The sequence below is a fragment of the Pelecanus crispus genome, chromosome 1, assembly GCF_030463565.1.
Source record: "Pelecanus crispus isolate bPelCri1 chromosome 1, bPelCri1.pri, whole genome shotgun sequence".
NCBI lineage: Eukaryota > Metazoa > Chordata > Aves > Pelecaniformes > Pelecanidae > Pelecanus > Pelecanus crispus.
In genome coordinates this window covers 1,316,088-1,322,962 of record NC_134643.1, presented here as the reverse complement: position 1 = coordinate 1,322,962, position 6,875 = coordinate 1,316,088, and positions in this window count along the sequence as shown.

The window sequence follows — 6,875 nt, the reverse complement described above, 5'->3', positions numbered from 1 at the left end:
GCTCCATGTCCTTCTTGTGCTGAGGGCTCCAGAGCTGGGTGCAGGGCTGCAGGTGGGGTCTCACCAGAGCAGAGCAGAGGGGCAGAATCCCCTCCCTCGAGCTGCTGGCCACACTGCTTTTGATGCAGCCCAGGATGGGGTTGGCTTTCTGGGCTGCCAGCGCACATTGCCGGCTCATGTCCAGCACCCCCAAGTCCTTCTCCGCAGGGCTGCTCTCCATCCCTTCGTCCCCCAGCCTGTGCTGATATCGGGGGCTGCCCCGTCCCAGGTGCAGGACCTTGCACTTGGCCTCGTTGAACCTCATGAGGGTCACACAGCCCCACCTCTCCAGCTTGTCCAGGTCCCTCTGGGTGACATCTCGTCCTCCTGGTGTGTCAGCCGCACCACTCAGCTTGGTGTCATCTGCAAACCTGCTGAGGGTGCACTTGATCCCACTGTCTATGTCACTGATGAAGATATTAAACAGCACTGGTCCCAGTACGGACCCCTGAGGGACACCACTTGTCACCGGTCTCCATGTGGACATCGAGCCGTTGTCCACGACCCTCTGGACGCGACCATCCAGCCGATTCCTTCTCCACCGAACAGTCCACCCATCAAACCCATATCTCCCCAATTTAGAGAGAAGGGTGTTGCGGGGGACTGTGCCGAAGGCTTTACAGCAGTCCAGGCAGATGACATCCATTGCTTTTCCCCCGTCCACTGATGCAGTCAGATAGAACAATAGGAAACGGCCTCAAGCTGCGCCAGGGAAGGTTTTAGGTTGGATATTAGGAAAAATTTCTTCACGGAAAGAGTGGCCAAGCATTGGAAGAGGCTGCCCAGAGAGGTGGGGAAGTCCCCATCCCTGGAGGGGTTCAAAAAACGGGCAGAGGTGGCACTGGGGGACATGGTTTAGTGGTGGGCTTGGCAGCGTTGGTTAATGGTTGGACTTGAGGGTCTTCTCCAACCAAAACGATTCTGTGATTTGGATCACAGAATCATGGAACCGTTTAGGTGGGAAAAGACCTTGAAGATCACCCAGCCCAACCGTTGACCCAACACTGCCAAGGCCACCACTAAACCAGTTAAGGGCAGAGGAATAATTCCACGTTTCCTGGCGTGGTGGCTGCATTATTTTTAATGAAAGTTAAAACTGGGAATCACCAAGGCTGGAAAGGATCTCCAAGATCATCAGTCCAACCATCACCCCAACACCCCCATGCCCACTAAACCATGGCCCCCAGTGCCACCTCTGCCCGTTTTTTGAACCCCCCCAGGGCTGGGGACTCCCCCACCTCTCTGGGCAGCCTGTTCCAGTGCTTGGCCACTCTTTCCGTGAAGAAATTACGCGGGAACCAACCCCGTCGGCCCTCGGCACGTCAAGCAGCCCCCTCCTCAACGACCCTACCGCAACACGTCCCCCTGCGACAGGGCGGCCGCCCCGCGCAGCAGGCCGGTGCCACCCTGAGGGAAAGGCTCGCCTCGCCGAGGGGCGTTTCGGGAGGAGACGGCAGTGGATGGCGGCGATGTCCCCGGGGCTGCAGAAGGGGCAGGTGCCGGGGGCGGGGGGCTGGTCCCACCGGGCACGCAGGTCCCTGGCTGCCGGGAGGGCCGGGGAAGGGGCCCGGGAAGGCGCCGGGGAAGGCAGGGGCCGGGCGGCGCCGTTCACCGCCCCCCTCTCAAAATGGCGCCCGCCGCCCCTCACCCTCGCCCGCCTTTTCCCGCCCTTTAGCAGCCGGCGCCCGCCCGCACGTGACCGCCCCGCGCGGCGAGGGGGGGCGGGGGCGCGGCGGGTGGGCGGGGCCGCCGGGCCGGCGCGCGCCTTGAGGACGTGGCGCTTTCCAGCCAATCGGCGCCCGCGCCGCCGGGGTGGGCGCGGCGGGAGGAGGCGGGGCCGCGGCGCGCGGAGGGGGCGGGGCGGGAAGGGGCGGGGAGGCGGCGGGCAGCGTGGCGGAGCGGGGAGGGGGGGGCGGGCGCGCGGGCGGACGGGCGGCGCGGCGGGCCAATGGGAGCGCCCAGCGGGCCGGCGGCGGAGGCGGCGCGGCGCTGCGATTGGGCGGCGGCGGCGGAGAGCGGGCGGCGGGGGCGGGCCGTGCGGCGTGGCGCGGCGCCGACTTCCGGTCGGCGGAGCGGCCGAGGAGAGCGGGCGGCGGCGGCGGCGGCTCCCGGGGACGGTGAGGGACGGGGCCGGCGGCGGCGGGAGGGGGCCCGCGGCCCGGCGGGGGCGGCCCCCGGGGGGTGGCAGCGGCCCAGCCCGCTCCGGCCGCCCCGGTCGGGGGCAGCGGTAACGTGGCGGCGGGCGCCGCCGGGCCCCGGGGCAGCCCCGGGCCTGCTCGGGCCTTGGCCGCCACGGGGACGGCGGCGGCGGGAGCGGCAGCGCCGTGTGCGCCTTCCTCCCACCCGCGCGTGGGGCCCGGGCCGCGGCGGCCCTGTCCACCGGTTGCGCCGGGGGTGGGGATGGGGCAGCCGGTTGCTCCGCAGGCCTGAGCCCGGGGGCCGAGGCTCCCCCCGCCCGGCTTCGCCCCCGCTGCTCCTCGGCGGGGCCGCGCCAGGCTCCCGGTGCCCGTCCCTGGGCCACGACCCCCGGTAGCGGCTGGGCGTCGAGGCCCGCGCCGGGATGGCCACCCGCGCCGGGATGGGGACCGGCGATCCCGCGCCGGGATGGGGACCGGCGATCCCGCGCCGGGATGGGGACCGGCGATCCCGCACCGGGATGGGGACCGGCGATCCCGCACCGGGATGGGGACCGGCGATCCCGCACCGGGATGGCCCCCTGCATCCCGCACCGGGATGGGGACCGGCGATCCCGCACCGGGATGGGGACCGGCGATCCCGCACCGGGATGGGGACCGGCGATCCCGCACCGGGATGGCCGCCTGCATCCCGCACAGGGATGGGGACCCGTGTCCCGCACCGGGATGGCCGCCTGCATCCCACACAGGGATGGGGACCCGTGTCCCGCAGCCGGATAGGGACCCGCATCCCGCACAGGGATAGGGACCCGTGTCCCACACTGGGATGGCCGCCTGCATCCCGCACAGGGATGGGGACCCGTGTCCCGCGCCGGGATGGGGACTGGCGATCCCGCGCCGGGATGGCCGCCTGCATCCCACACAGGGATACGGACCCGTGTCCCACACCGGGATGGCCGCCTGCATCCTGCACAGGGATGGGGACCCGTGTCCCGCAGCCGGATAGGGACCCGCATCCCATGCCGGCATAGGGACCCGTGTCCCGCACCGGGATGGCCGCCTGCATCCTGCACAGGGATGGGGACCCGTGTCCCGCAGCCGGATAGGGACCCGCATCCCATGCCGGCTTAGGGACCCGTGTCCCACACCGGGATGGCCCCCTGCATCCCGCACAGGGATGGGGACCCGTGTCCCGCGCCAGGATGGCCGCCTGCATCCCACACAGGGATACGGACCCGTGTCCCGCGCCGGGATGGCCGCCTGCATCCCACACAGGGATGGGGACCCGTGTCCCGCACCGGGATGGCCGCCTGCATCCCGCACAGGGATGGGGACCCGTGTCCCGCGCCAGGATGGCCGCCTGCATCCCACACAGGGATACGGACCCGTGTCCCACGCCGGGATGGCCGCCTGCATCCCACATAGGGATACGGACCCGTGTCCCGCACCGGGATGGCCGCCTGCATCCCGCACAGGGATGGGGACCCGTGTCCCGCAGCCAGATAGGGACCCGCATCCCATGCCGGCATAGGGACCCGTGTCCCACACCGGGATGGCCGCCTGCATCCCACACAGGGATAGGGACCCGTGTCCCGCAGCCGGGATGGCCGCCTGCATCCCGTGCTGGGATAGGGACCCGCATCCCATACTGGCATAGGGACCCGTGTCCCACACTGGGATGGCCGCCTGCATCCCACACAGGGATAGGGACCCGTGTCCCGCAGCCGGATAGGGACCCGCATCCCATGCTGGCATAGGGACCCGTGTCCCGCACCGGGATGGCCACCCGCACCGGGATACGGACCCATGTCCCGTGCCGGGATGGCTGCCCGTGTCCTGTGCCAGGATAGGGACCCGCATCCCGCGCAGGGATGGCCGCCTGTGCTGGGATAGGGACCCGCGTCCCGCACCGGGATGGCTGCCCGCGTCCCGCACCGGGATAGGGACCCGCATGCCGCACCGGTGTGGCTGCCTGCACCGCGATAGGGACCTGCATCCCGCACCGGGATGGCCACCTGCGCCGGGATAGGGACCCACGTCCCGCACCGGGATGGCTGCCTGCGTCCCGCACCGGGATAGGGACCCGCATGCCGCAGTGGGATGGCTGCCTGCACCGGGATAGGGACCCGCGTCCCGCACCGGGATGGCTGCCTGCGTCCCGTGCTGGGATAGGGACCCGCGTCCCGCACCGGGATAGGGACCCGCATCCCGCACTGGGATGGCTGCCCGCGCCGGGATAGGGACCCGCGTCCTGCACCGGGATGGCTGCCTGCATCCCGCACCGGGATAGGGACCCTCATGCCGCACCGGGATAGGGACCCGCATCCCGCACCGGGATAGGGACCCACATGCCGCACTGGGATGGCCACCCACGTCCCACACCAGGATAGGGACCCGCATCCCGCGCCGGGATGGCCGCCCGCGTCCCGCGCCGGGATAGGGACCCCCATCCCGCGCCGGGATGGCCGCCCGCGTCCCGCGCCGGGATAGGGACCCCCATCCCGCGCCGGGATGGCCGCCCGCGTCCCGCGCCGGGATAGGGACCCCCATCCCGCGCCGGGATGGCCGCCCACGTCCCGCGCCGGGATAGGGACCCCCATCCCGCGCCGGGATGGCCGCCCGCGTCCCGCGCCGGGATAGGGACCCCCATCCCGCGCCGGGATGGCCGCCCGCGTCCCGTGCCGGGATAGGGACCCCCATCCCGCGCCGGGATGGCCGCCCGCGTCCCGCACCGGGATAGGGACCCGCATCCCGCGCCGGGATGGCCGCGCCCGAGGCTGCTGGCATTGGCCTTAAAGCCGTTGAAAGCCAAAACCAGCGACAAATTCCCAAATTCGAGCGAGTCTGCGGTCTGCCGGCTTTTTTGGGTTTTTTTTTTTTTGGTTTTCCGTCAGCCTAGCCGGACTCCCAGGTGGGAAGCGCGCTTCCAAAGGCGTTTCCAGCCGGCGGGCCGCTCTCGGTATCGCCGCCAAACCAACCCCGCCGCAGAATCCCCGAGTTCTTCCCTCGATTGAACGCCTCAAAACCAACCGGAATCCCGAGTTCCTCCGCCAGCCGATGTTCCGGGAGATCCCGTTCTGAGGGAACGCTTCCCGCCGCTAATCACCGCTTCCCCGCGGTTCACCGCCGAGACCCTTCGAGTTAGGAGAAGGGAGAACTTGCCGGCGTCCCTTCCCGTAGTGGTTTGTGCCTGATGGAGCTCGGAGCCTCCTTTATCCCAAAACCCTCAGCCCCGAGGAAAATCCGGGGCTCAGCCCTATTGCTAGAGCAGCTGTCGGGCAGCAGGAGCTGTTAGCGCTGTGAATCACTTACGAAAAATGCTTGGTTTGCGGTGGTCGGGGCGGTTTTTGGGGGGTTTTTTGGGTTTTTTTGTGGTCTCGCCAAGCGCTAGAGCAGCACCTTCACCCTCGGAGGTAAGGCTCGGGCTCCCCGGCGCCGTGCCCGGATACGTGTTTGAGGTCAGATTATCCCGTTTCATCGCTCCCAAACGGCCGGCGGCCACTTTGCGTCGACGCCGGCGATAAAAATCGCGGTGTTTACGCCCGTTCCGGGTCACCCTGTGCTTTATAGCCCGGCTCGCTCCGGGGATTTGCGGGAGCTTGGTCCATCTTGGGCAGGTCCTCGGCGTCGGGACGCGCTGGAAGCGAGCGTCTGCCGCTCCGTGCGAAAGAGAAAAAAAATTAAAAATATATGCAAGGCTTCTCTTAAATAACGCCCGGAGCGTCCCCGGCGCCCCGCTGAGGTCACGGCCGCGCCGGATTGCGTCAGAGGTGGCCGGGGATTGAGGATTTTCGCCCGGCTCGAGTTCGGATGGCAAACGGGCGCCGCTTTTCGTCCCCTTCGCTCTCCCGTTCCCCGGGAGGACGCGGCTTTTCCTTCCCTCCTCCCGCCGGATGGCGACCGTCGTTCCACGTGCTCGGAAGCTGATAGCGGCAGCGATTAAAAAAATTAGTTTTGTTTTTTTTTTTTTGGGGGGGGGGGGGGGGGGCGCGGATCTCCGGAGGCGAGACGTGAGGAGACGGGGAAAGGATAAAATCACCCAGCCCGCGTTCCGGGTATCCTTCAGGCGGCAAAACCCACGAGGGAGCATCGCGGCGTTTAAAACTAAAAAATTAAAACGTGCGAAGGCGGCGGCGGCCCCGCTCGCGCCCGCTAGACGGAAGAAAACCGCCTCCGCGCTGCCTGAAACCACGGACGCCGGCGCTCCCGCCTTCCTCGCCGCCTCCTCATCCTCCGCGGCGGCTCCCGCCGCCGCTCCCGGCATCCTCGCCCGCTTCCCGGCGTTCCGGCGCCAGGCTCCGCGGCGCAGGGCGGGCTGCCGGCCCTCGGCGGCCGGGTGGGAAGCGTTACCGCTTCCCGTGATTTCCGGGGAATCCGGCTCAGCACTGCTTAAACCCCCCCCGGATCCTCCCGGGATTTGACGCAGCGGGGGCTTTGCGCCGCAAAAATGACCGACGCCTTGGGAAAAGCGGCCGTTCCTCCGGCTTTTCCAGCTTTTCCGACGCTCTGGCGCGCCCGCGCCTCTTCCTGCACCTAAACTCTGCCCAAATTCCCTTTTTCTTGGGAGCGGCGTCGCCACGCGTTTCCCATCTACCGGAGTCCGCCGAGCCGCTCGCTCTTCCCTCGAAATCCCCACGTTGGCGGCTGCGGTCGTGGCAGCGGGATTCCTTGGTTTTTTTTTTTTTTTCCTTCTTCCTTTTT